The sequence below is a fragment of the Aethalodelphis obliquidens genome, unplaced genomic scaffold, assembly GCF_003676395.1.
Source record: "Aethalodelphis obliquidens isolate GAN/ISIS:26980383/991018 unplaced genomic scaffold, ASM367639v1 scaffold13, whole genome shotgun sequence".
Lineage (NCBI taxonomy): Eukaryota > Metazoa > Chordata > Mammalia > Artiodactyla > Delphinidae > Aethalodelphis > Aethalodelphis obliquidens.
Window position 1 is genome coordinate 30,443,091 of NW_020837957.1, and position 13,611 is coordinate 30,456,701.

The 13,611-nt window shown below is 37.6% G+C and overlaps 1 protein-coding gene across 4 annotated transcripts in view; it reads right to left on the reverse strand.

Moving 5' to 3' along the window:
- Positions 1 to 13,611, reverse strand: part of ALG14 (ALG14 UDP-N-acetylglucosaminyltransferase subunit) — a 104,608-nt gene that overhangs the window by 84,099 nt on the left and 6,898 nt on the right. The gene's annotated exons all lie outside the window — the stretch shown is intronic.

The window sequence follows — 13,611 nt, forward strand, 5'->3', positions numbered from 1 at the left end:
TTATTTATTTATTATAACAACAAGAGTTTGGGATATCTATTACACTAGGCTCTACTTCACGTGATACTTTTTCATGTTTATTGCATTTACCTCAAAACAGGGATTCAATCAACATACTACCAGAATGCTATAGTGCCAATGGGGTGACATGCCCTTTCATGTCAGCAAGGTACTTAATTTAGGCTTTTCGTTTTTAATTTTTCTTTTAATCAACGTCACACCCACATTTGTAGAAAATTTGGAAAGTTATAAGAATACTTGCAGACTGTATATAACATAAGTACAAAAATGTTTACTGCAGTATTCAGTGAAAAAGTGAAAACAGCAATAGGGAAAAGGTACATCAATACTACAGTCTACTATCCAATCATTAAAAAGTACAAGGTAGACCTACAAGTACCAACATGGAAAACTATGAAGGTATAAAGTTAAATGCAAAAAAGGTGAAAGCAATATATAGGGTGTGATTTATAAATTAGCCATACTCTGCTCCCTCAATGCTGTTTATGTAGTTTTGTGTATACATGTACATGTAATGTCATAATATTTTGTTATAAGTACGTGTATATACAGCAGGAGAAAAAAAGTGATACCAGCAGGGTATGACTCAAGCTGGTATAGTGTTTCCCTCCACAGAGTGGGTTGGAGTGGTTATAGGAAACTCCCATTTTTTACTTTATATGCTTCTTTGCTGTCTACAGTTTTTCAATTAAGAAACAAACAAATTTTGGAAAGAAAAGCATAACGAAACAAAAATAACCACTTACAGTCCTGAGGCAGATATTCTCGGGCATATTCAATAAAGATTTGCTGAAATATCCACATAAACAAAGTGTCTGTACAGAATTGGCACTCATTTAATATTTTTTGACTAAATAAACAAAAAAATAATCTTTCTTGGTGAAACATTATAAGCTTAATTATAGAGGAGTGAGAACTCTAGTTAAGTGACCCAGAAGTAAAGAATGTTGGCTCTAATTTTTAACCCTTCAAATCAGTTTTCACAACTTCTATTGTTTTATACATGAAAAAAGCCTACTCTGATTTTTTTTTTTTTTTTTTTGCGGTATGCGGGCCTCTCACTGTTGTGGCCTCTCCCGTTGCGGAACACAGGCTCCAGACGCGCAGGCTCAGCAGCCATGGCTCACAGGCCTAGCCACTCCGCAGCATGTGGGATCTTCCTGGACCGGGGCATAAACCCGTGTCCCCTGCATCGGCAGGCGGACTCTCAACCACTGCGCCACCAGGGAAGCCCTCACTCTGATTTTTATGTGCATTTTAAAAATGTTTTATTCGAATGTCACTGAACTCTTTCCTTCAGTGATATGATCTGAAGGTGCCAACTCATGCTCTAACAGAAGTCACCAGGAGTAAGTGTTGTCAAGCGACATGGTTAACAAATGAGGTGCAGACAGAGAAGCAAATAAAGGATGAACCAGAATCTACAGTGCAATGCCCTGAGCCTCATTTCCCCCCGTGTGTCGAAGGGGTGGACGTCCCTGCTGAAACACAGACCAACAGGCGGACTACTGCTTTCCAGGAAGAAAGCTCTGGTGAGATTTTTCACTTACTGTCATTTAATATAGCTCTGGTAATTGGTTCTATTTGGAAAGGTTACTATCCAATTTTCCTGAAAGATATTACTTTAGCTACTCTTTACTTTAGAGCTAATCCCAGGGGAAATTACATTTTCTTTAGACGGCATTTCAAGATATTTTTTTCATATAAGTAATTTCACAGCTAAACATTCGCTTGCTTTTTGTTTTGCTTAGCTTTCTGCCCCTCACCTTTCTAATCTCACTTGCTTTATTTGAGTGGGATCGAGATGTTTCTCCCCAGAGATGCCCGTTTCTCTTAAAAAGCTACTTAAACTACTTAGAGATACACAGACTATAGAGGAGTTAGAAAGTGCACCAGGAATAACTATTTCTCTGCACTCTTGTGTAACTACAAATAAGATGAATTATGTACCTAAAGATTTTAAATATAATTAAAAGAATACACCGAATCAAAGGAATTAGGAGGAATGTGAATGAAGTTTCTGTGACAAAAGTAGGTCATCTCTACCATTCAATTAATAAGATTACATTAATTTAATATTTAGCTTTAAAATCTGCTGTATATGTATATCTAGCACAAATAGACAAATATGAACATTTAAATATTTTTCTACAAACTAGCAAAAACATTTAGAAATTAACTAATTCCATATCAGAATAACTTATTAACCAAACAATAGAAAATTCCTACGCTACTTGGGCAACTCCAAGTGAGTAACAGTGGGTCATTTGTATCTTCTGACTTCTGGGAAGGTCTTCTTTATGTTCCTGGATGAGCAGGCTTGTGCTGAAAACGTGGGTTTTGGCTTTCTAACAGAACCAAGTGGGAACTGATGTACTTTTATTCCTAAAGTGCTCTGAGAGATATGGATGAGACACCTTGCCCAGGCACAGAGTACAATTACTGATAATGCTTTAAAGTGGTACAGAGTTTCTGGGTTTACTTAAGAGGTCTGAAAAAAATCTAACTATAAAGAGATGGTCAAGGCCTTTAACCACAGTAGTATTATCTACAGCTAGGAAACTGCAGTTGGTACAGTTACACCAGATTTTAAAAAGTGAGGCGGGACTTCCCTGGTGGTGCAGTGGTTAAGAATCTGCCTGCTAATGCAGGGGACACGGGTTCAATCCCTGGTGCAGGAAGATCCCACATGCCACGGAGCAACTAAGCCCGTGCGCCACAACTACTGAGCCCGCGTGCTGCAACTACTGAAGCCCATGCACTCTAGGGCCCATGCCCCGCAACAAGAGAAGCCACTGCAATGAGAAGCCCGCGCACTGCAACCAAGAGTAGTGCCCGCTCACCCCAACTAGAGAAAGTCTGCGTGCAGCAACGAAGACCCAACACAGCCAAAAATGAATAAAAAAATTTTTTTAATTAAAAATAAATAAATAAATAAGTGAGGAAAATTGGGTGGGTAGGGGGTGCTATTTACACAAACAGTGCAGAATAGGCATCTAAACAGAGGATATGATAAAACTCTGACTTAAGCCAACACCCAAACCCTCCTTCTATAAATGGATTAAAATTCTGTAAGATATATATTGAAATACTATTTTACTGAACTGAAAAGAAGGGAAATCCCTACTTGCCAGAAACAAGAAGAAAATGAAACGGCAGCAGACAGCGTGTAACACTGAGGTTTGGGAGGAAGACAATGATGCCAGAAACCTAGAGCTGGAGTTTGAGTGCTCCCCCACCCCACCCCACCCCACCCCCAGTTCTGGAGGAGAGGCATACAGAGGAACAATAAATTGGCAGTCGATATTTCCATGACAGTAACAGCTCCCCTGAAAGCTAGAGTGCTTTGGGCTCAGTTCTCAGTCGTCTTCTATTTCCTAACTACATTCAATCCCTGGGTGATCTCACAGTTTCCTGTTTTAAGTACTACCATTTAAACACAGATGACTCCAAAATTCATATTCCAGACCAGCCTCCCTCCTCAACTTCAGGCTCATATATCCAACTGCACAGTCCACATCCTTGTTTATATGGTTACAGACATCCCACATTAGCCCTCCTGCTCCCTCAGATAATCTTCCTCATGTAAATGAATGGCAACACCATTTTCCTGGTAGCTTAGGCCCAAAATCTGGATGTCGTTCTTCACTCCTCATTTCCCCCCGCACACCTCACACCTTATCTGCCAGGAAATCCTATTAGCTCTTCCTTCAAAATATGTCCAGAATCTCACTACTTCCCAACACATCCACTGTTGCCATCCTGGTCCAAGCCATGTTGGTCTCTCACCTGAATTACTGCAATAGCTCCCAAACTCCTTTCCTTGCTCTGCTCTTCTCCCTTTGAGTTTATTCAGCAGCCAAAATGATCCTATTAAAATATAAGTCAGATGATTATCACTCTCCTACCTATACACTCCCAATGGTTCCCCACATCACTCATGGGGAAAAAATCTAAGACTAAAAATGGACCAAAAGGTCTTAAAAACTCTGACCCCATTATCCTCACTTTGACCTCCATGGCCTCATAACCTACTCAGCTTTCTCTCGCTTACTTTGCTTTGGCCACACTGATCTCCTTGCTATTCTATAAACATGCCAGGCACAGCCCCACCTCAGGGCCCTGCGTTGCAGTTATTGCTTCCTCTTCAAGAATTCTCTTCCCTCAGTTTGCTTTACAGCGCACCTTCTTCAAGTCTTTGTTCAAATGTCACCTTTCCCAGCCACTCTACCCAAACCTGAAACCTCCCTTCAACTCCCCAATACTCTCCATTCCCTTTCCCTACTCTATTCCTCTCCTCAACATTTATCATTAACATATTATACATTTTACTTAATTATCTTGTTTACTATCCCCCCACTGGAATATAGTCACCACAAGGGCAGAGATATTTGTATTCTATTCACTACTGTATCACTAGCACCAGTGGGAATTCAATAAATACTTGTCTTAAAAAAATGAATAAATGTTAAATTCACAATTACGAAGGAAAAAATTCAAACTAGAATTCTAAACGCAGAATGCAGTCAAAGGAGGGCAAAACGAAAACATATTTTCAGGCAAACAAAAAACATGGATAGAATAAATCACTTACAGACCTTCCATGAAAGAACTAATAAAATATATATTTCTGGGAAAAAGACATTGGAGGGCTTCCCTGGTGGTGCAGTGGTTGAGAGTCCGCCTGCTGATGCAGGGGACACGGGTTCGTGCCCCGGTCCGGGGAGATCCCACATGCCACAGAGCGGCTGCGCCCATGAGCCATGGCCACCGAGCCTGCGCGTCCAGAGCCTGTGCTCCGCAACGGGAGAGGCCACAACAGTGAGAGGCCTGCGTACCGCAAAAAAAAAAAAAAAAAACCATTGGATCCAAAAGAAAGAAGCAGTAAGGGTAAGGAAAGAAAATACTACATAAATCTAAATAATTACTAACTGCATAAAACAATAATAGTAAGTAATTTAAGTGGAATAAAAACAAGGTAGAACCAAAACACTAAACAATAAAATAATACGATGGGAGGAGGTCCTCACAGTTAAAACATTCTAAAAGCTTTTTTTTTTTCAGAAGGAGGCTGGAGATATTAAGTTTTTGACTTTAAGGTGGATATCCATGTTAACAGTTTAAGGAAAATGGCTAAGATAAGAGAATAATTTCCATTCTAGGAGAAGGGGAAAAGGGAGGACAATGAAAGCTCAATTAATCCAAAAAGAAGACAGAAAAGGAAAAAAAAATCGAAGAAAAGTATGGTAAATAGAAAGAATCAAATAAAATAGTAGAAATAAATCTAATATATTAGTAATCAAAATAAATGTACAGATACCAAACATGCTTGTTAAAAGACAATGATTCTCAGTTTTGAATTTTAAAATTGTGCTTTATGTCATTTATAAAAGACACAGTTAAAACATAATGACAAACAAAAGTCAAAAGAGATGGAAAAAGACATACCGCACAAACACTACAGCACAGATTACAAAAAATAGCAAGAGAATATTTTGAAAATATTAATGCCAATACGTTTGCAAGGTTACCAAAATTAAATATGTTCCTAGAAAAATATCTTAAGTTATACTGATTTAAAAAGAAGCAGAAATCCTGCAAAGTCCTATAACCATAACAAAAAGAACACATCAGGGCCAGGTGGTGTTTTAGACAAGTTATACAAAACTTAATATTGTAAAGGAAGAAGTAAATTGTCACTATTTGTAAATGACATGATACTATACATAGAAAACCCTAAACACTACACCAAAAAACTGTTAGAACTAACAGACACATTCAGTAAAGTTGGAGGATACAAAATCAACAGGCAAAAACCTGTTGTATTCAACAGGCAAAACCTGTTGCATTTCTACACACTTTTAACAAATTATCAGAAAGAGAAATTAAGAAAACAATACCATTTACAACTGCATCAAAAAGAATAAAATACCTAGGAATAAGTTTAGCCAAGGAGGTGAAAGACTTGCACACTGAAAACTATAAGACACTGATGAAAGAAATTATAGAAGACACTAATAAATGGAAAGATATTCTGTGCTCATGGATTAGAAAAATTAATATTGTTAAAATGCACCACCAGGGGGCTTCCCTGGTGGCGCAGTGGTTGAGAGTCCGCCTGCCGATGCAGGGGACATGGGTTCGTGCCCCGGTCCGGGAAGATCCCACATGCCGCAGAGCGGCTAGGCCCGTGAGCCATGGCCGCTGAGCCTGCGCATCCGGAGCCTGTGCTCCACAACAGGAGAGGCCACAACAGTGATAGGCCCGCGTACCGCAAAAAAAAAAAAAAAAAAAGCACCACCAAACCAGCTATATAAGAAATGTTAAAGGAAATTCTCTAGGCAAAAAAGAAAAGGTCACAACTAGAAACATGAAAATATGAATGGAAAAAGCTCATTGGTAAAAGCAAACATACAGTAAAGGTAGGAAATTACCTATGCACAAAGCTAGCAGGAAGGTTAAAAGACAAAAGTAGTAAAAACCATCTATATCCACAATAAGCAGTTAAGGGATACACAAAACAATTATTTGTAAAATATGATATCAAAAACAGTAATCATGAGGGGAGGAGAGTACAAATGCATTAAAATGCATTTGAAATTAAGATGCATTTGAAGTTAAGAGATCAGAAACTTAAAACAATCGTATCACAATCATAATCATATATATCACATACAAAAGAAAAAAGAATCCAATACTAAAGATAATCATCAAATCACAAGAGGACAAAAGAAGAAAGGAACAAGAAAGACCTACAAAAAGAACCCCAAAACAATGAACAAAATGGCAATAAGAGCATACATATCAATAATTACTTTAAATGTAAATGGATTAAATGCACCAATCAAAGACACAGAGTGCCTAAATGAATACAAAAACAAGATCCATATATATGCTGCCTACAAGAGACTCACTTCAGATCTAAAGACACACACAGACTGAAACTGAGGGGATGGAAAAAGGTATTCCATGCAAATGGAAATCAAAAGAAAGCTGGGGTAGCAATACTTATAGCAGACAAAATAGATTTTAAAATACAGACTGTTACAAGAGACAAGGGAGCGACCCAAGAAGAAGATATAATAATTGTAAGTACATATGCACCCAACATAGGCACACCTAAATACATAAAGCAAATATTAACAGACACAAAGGGAGAAATCAACAGTAAAAATAACAGTAAGGGACTTTAACCCCTCACTCACATCAATGAACAGATCATCCAGACAGAAGATCAATAAGGAAACACTAGCTTTAAATGACACAACAGAACTAATGGACTTAATAGTTATATATAGAACATTCCATCCAAGAGCAGCAGAATACACATTCTTTTCAAGTGTGCATGAAACATTTTCCAGGATGTATTACATGGTTTGCTACAAAACAAGCCTTGGTAAATTTAAGAAAACTGGAACCATATCAAGCATCTTTTCTGACCACAATGCTATGAGACTAAAAATCAACTACAAGAAAAAAACTGCAAAACACACAGACACATGGAGGCTAAATATTATGCTATGAAACAACCAATGGATCACTGAAGAAATCAAAGAGGAAATAAAAAAAATACCTGAAGACAAATGAAAATGAAAACATAATGATCCAAAATCTATGGGATGCAGCAAAAACAGTTCTAAGAGGGACATTTACAGTAATACAAGCTTACCTCAGCAAACAAAAAAAATCTCAAATAAAAAATCTAACCTTATACCTAAGGGAGCTAGAAAAAGAAAAACAAAACCCAAAGATAGTAGAAAAAGGAAATCATAAACATCAGAGCAGAAGTAAATGAAATAGAGACTAAAAGACAATAGAAAAGATCAAGGAAACTAAGAGGGGGTTCTTTGAAAAGATAAATAAAATTGATACACCTTTAGCCAGACTCATTAAGAAAAAAAGAAAGTGGGCCCAAATCAATAAAATCAGAAATAAAAAAGAAGTTACAGCTGACTCCACAGAAATACAAAGGATCATAAGAGACTATAAACAACTATATACCAGTAAAATGGACAATCTAGAAGAAATGGACAAATTCCTTAAAATACATAATCTTTCAAGACTGAATCAGGAAGAAATACAAATATGAACAGACCAATTACCAGTAATTAAATTGAATCAATAACAAAAATACCTCCCAACAAACAAAAGTCCAGGACCAGAAGGCTTCACGGGTGAAATCCACTGAACGAGAAGAGTCAACACCTATCCTTCTCAAACTATTCCAAAAAACTGCAGAGAAAGGAACACATCCAAACTCATTCCATGAAGTCAGCATCACCCTGACACCAAAACCAGACAGAGATATTACAAAAAATAAAATTACAGGTCAACATTACTGATGAACATAGATGCAAAAATTCTCAACAAAACACTAGCAAACCGACTTCAACAGTACATTAAAAGGATCATACCCCACAATCAAGTGGAATTTATCCCAGGGATGAAAGGATTTTTCAATATCCGCAAATAAATAAATGTGATACACCACATTAACAAACTGAAGCATAAAAACCATACAATCATCTCAACAGATGCAGAAAAAACCTTTTCATAAACTTCAACATCCATTTACAATAAAAACTCTCCAGAAAGTGGGCACAGAGAGAACGTACTTCAATATAATAAAGGCCGTATATGACAAGTTCACAGCTAAGATCATACTCAATGGTGAAAAGCTGAAAGCATTTCTTTTAAGATTAGGAACAAGACAAGAATGCCCACTCTCACCACTTTTATTCAACATAGTATTGGAAATCCTATCCACAGCCAGAGAAGAAAAAGAAGTAAAAGGAATCCAAATTGGAAAGGAAGACATAAAACTGGCACTGTTTGTAGATGACATGATACATTAAAAAATCCTAAAGACACCACCAAAAATCTACTAGAGCTCATCAATGAACCTGGTAAAATTGCAGGATACAAAATTAATATACAAAAATCTGCTGCATTTCTATACACTAACAATGAACTATCAGAAAGAGAAATTAAGGAAACAATCTCATTTACAATAGCATCAAAAAGAACAAAATACCTAGGAATAAATCTACCTAAGGAGGTAAAAGAGCTGTACTTGGAAAATTGTAAGACACTGATGAAAGAAACTGAAGATGACACAAACAGATGGAAAGATATACCATGTTCATAGACTGGAAGAACTAATAATCTTAAAATGACCATGTTACCCAAGGCAATCTACAGGTTCAATGTAATATCTATCAAAATACCAAAGGCATTTTTCACAGAACTAGAACAAATAATTTTAAAATTTGTATGGAAACACAAAAGACTCCAAATAGCCAAAACAATCTTGAGAAAAAAGAACACAGCTGGGGGAATCATGCTTCCTGACTTCAGACAACACCATGAAGCTATAGTAATCAAGAGTATAGTACTGGCACAAAAACAGACACACAGATCCATGGAACAGAACAGAGATCCCAGAAATAAACCCATGCACTTATGGTCAATTAATCTAGGACAAAGGAGGCAAGAACACACAATGAAGAAAAGACAGTATCTTAAATAAGTGGCACTAGGAAAACTGGACAGATACATGTAAAAGAATGAAATCAGAACATTCTCTAACACCATGTAGAAAAAATAAACTCAAAACGGATTAAAGACCTAAATGTAAGACCAGAAACCATAAAACTCCTGGAAGAAAACATAGGCAGAAGACTCCAACATAAATTTTAGCACTATTTTTTTGGATCTGTCTCCTAAAGCAATGGAAACAAAAGCAAAAATAAACTAATGGAACCTAATTAAACTTAAAAGCTTTTGCACATCAAAAGAAACCATCAACAAAATGAAAAGACAACCTACTGAATGGGAGAAAATATTTGCAAATGATATGATCAATAAGGGGTTAATATCTAAAATATATAAACAGCTCATATAACAACATAAAAAAAAAAAAAGTCCAACAACCTGATTAAAAAATGGGCAGAAGGTCTGAATAGACATTTTCCAAAGAAGACATCAGATGGCCAACAGGCACATCAAAAGATGCTCAACATCGTTAATCGTGAGGGAAATGCAAATCAAAACCACAATGAGATATCCCCTCACACCTGGCAGAATAGCTATCATCAAAAAGAACACAAATAACATTTGTTGGTGAGGATGTGGAGAAAAAAGAACCCTCCTACACTGTTGGTGGGAAGTACATTGGTGCGGCTACTGTGGAAAACAGTATGAGGTTTCCCAAAAAACTAAAAATAGAACTACTATAAACCCAGCAATTCCACTCCTGGGTATATATCTGAAAAAAACAAAAACACTAAGTCAAAAAGATTCATGCACCCCAATGTTCATAGCAGCATTATTTACAATTGCCAAGATATGGAGGCAACCTAAGTGTCCAACAACAGATGAATGGATAAAGAAGATGTGGCACACACACACACACACACACACACACACACACATGCACACAACGAATGAGAGATAATACGTGTTGGCAAGGATGTGGAGAAAAGGGAACCCTTGTACACTGTTGGTGTGGTCACTATGGAAAACAGTATGGAGGTTCCTCAAAAAATTAAAAATAGAACTACTATAAAATCCAGCAATTCCACTTCTGGATGCTTATCCAAAGAAAATGAAAACACTAACTCAAAAAGATATACACTACCCCAAGTTCATTGAAGCATTATTTACAATAGGCAAACCATGAAAACAACCTAAGTGTCTACCAATGGATGAATGGATAAATACTGAATATAATGTGATTGATACATACACACACACACACACACACACACACACACAACAGAATATTATTCAGCCTTAAAAAAGAAGGAAATCTTGCCCTTTGTGACTACCTTGATGGACCTTGAGGGCATTATGCTAAGTGAAATAAGTCAGACAGAGAAAGACAAATACAATATGATCTTACTTATATGTGGAATCTAAAAACACCAGAAAACAAAAAACCCAAGCTCACAGATATAGAGAACAGATTTGGTGGTTACCAGAGCTGGGGCATTGGGGGTGAGGGAAATAGGTGAAGGGGTCAAAAGCTGCAAGCTTGCAGCTATAAAATAAAGAAGTCATAGGGATGCAATACAGCATGGTGACTGCAGTTAATAATATTGTAAGAAAAAGAAACTTAAAACAATCAATTCCGTACTTATACAAATTCCCCCAAAGAGCAAAAAGTTGCGTATACCCTACAACTCACATAATGAGACGAGTGTAACCTTGATACCAAAACTAAAGAACAGCATGAGAAAGGAAATATACAGGGCAATCTCCGTCACGAACATAAACAAAAAATCCTAACTGATATGTTTGCAAATCAAATCCAGCAATGCATTAAAATACAATGCACCATGAACAAACTGGGTTTATTCCAGGAATTCAAGACTAGTTCATAACCATGTAATTGTCCATATAAACAGAAAAAGTTGGAAAAATTATAAGATCATCTCAGATGCAGAGGAGACATTTGATAAAAATCAACAACTAACTATTATTTAAAATAAAACTCAACATATTTTTTAAAGCAGAAAGAATGCAAAGATGACCACTACACGGCTCCTATTCATTACCGTTCCAGAAGTTCTAATAACAAAATGAGAAAAAAGAACTAAAAGATGTAAGGATTACAAAGAAAGAATCACAATTACTACTACTTGTAGATGATAAGATTATCTTCATTAATAACACAAAAGTGTACAAATTAGGATTAGAGTGTAGCCAGGTGGTTCTTATAAGATCACTTTATAAAAATCAATTGTATTTCTATATACTGCAACACAGGAAATATTATTAAAAGTTATATCACTTACAACAATAATAAAAGAATACAAGGTACCTAGAAATAAACACAACAAAAGATATGCCAGACTCTTATGAAGAAAATTAGAAATGTTACTGAAAAGCATTAAAGGAGATCTAAATACTGTAATGGAGAGAAAGGTGATGTTTCCAGATAGGAAGATATCATCAAAGAGATGTAAGTTCTCCTGAAACTGATGGACAGATTCAATTCAATTCAACCCAAAATCCCAACAGAGTTCTTTGTGAATTTTTCAAAGCTAATTTAAAAACCTATGTGGGGGGCTTCCCTGGTGGCACAGTGGTTGAGAGTCCGCCTGCTGATGCAGGGGACACGGGTTCGTGCCCCGGTCCGGGAAGATCCCACATGCCGCGGAGCGGCTGGGCCCGTGAGCCATGGCCGCTGAGCCTGCATGTCCGGAGCCTGTGCTCTGCAATGGGAGAGGCCACAACAGTGAGAGGCCCGCGTACCGCAAAAAAAAAAAAAGAAAAAAAAAAAATCCATGTCCACCTGGAACCTATGAAAGTGACTATTTGGAAATAGGGTCTTGTAGATGTAATCAAGTTAAGATGAGGTCGTACTGGAATAGGGTGGGCCCTCAATCCAATGACTGGTGTCCTTATAAGAAGGGCCTGTGAAGACAGACACAGGAATGGCCCTGTGACAATGCAGGGAGAGACGAGAGTAATGCTGACAAAAGCCAGAAAATGCCAAGGACTGCTGGCCACCATCAGAAGCTACGGAGAGGTGAGGAAGGATTCACCCCAGAGCCTCCAAAGAGAACACGGCCCTGCTGACACCTTAATTTTGGACTTCTAGCCTCCGGAACCATTAAAGAATAAATTTCTCTTATTTCAAGCTACCCTGTGTGTAGTACTTTGTTACAGTAGCCCTAGGAAACTAATACGGTATTGAGTCCTGAAACAGAAATGAAGGATTTTGGCTCACCTCCCACAAAGAAAAAACATACCACTTATTTCGCTACGGCTGAATAGTCATCAGCGCATTCCAAGACTGTTTGATGTGGATTTTCCAAGAACACAATTTAGTAGTGCGTTATTGAGGGATCATGTTTACAAGTGAACAAAACGTAACTAAAGCAGGCTTTAACTAACTAAAAAGGTCAGTGGAGGATGAGTTATATTAGTGGGTCCTGACTTCCAAGAAACGTAAGAACCACCAAGACAGGGCCCATATGGAAGCAGCTCTGGAGTCAATGAAGGCAGGAGTCACCATCTGGTTTCCCATCTTGTTCTTCCTGTGGATGAACTTCATTCTTTTCTCTAGCTGCAGTCTGTCTTTAGCCAGCAGGTGAAAACATGACTGCTGGCAGCTTCCAAGTTTTCTTTTACAGAGTTGAACCCCTGAAGAAAGACTACTTTCATTTTCTGGGTCCCCAAGTCCAAAAAGCCTGGAGGAACACTTTGAGTGGCCTGAGCTGGTTCGCCTGTCCACTCCTGAACTACCTGTTGGAGCCCTGTGGCCGGGCAGGTACCAGAGAGAGGAATGGATGGAGACGATCTAACAAGGAACAGCTCTAGTTTCCTTCCTGATTAAGGAGTTCCACTTTTTTCAATTTACCCTAAATTCTGCTATAATGCTAAAACGAAGGGAGCAACCAGGAGCAGAGAAGTAATTTTAAAGGCAGGTACAGATACAATTGGAAGAATAAGAAGTAGTAATAGATAAATCAAATTATCAATACACGTAATACACTGATAAAGAACTTTAACGAAGAACCAATAAGCACGTGAACTGGATGCTTTCTGTAAGTATAAATAAAACAATTTTCACAGTTGGAA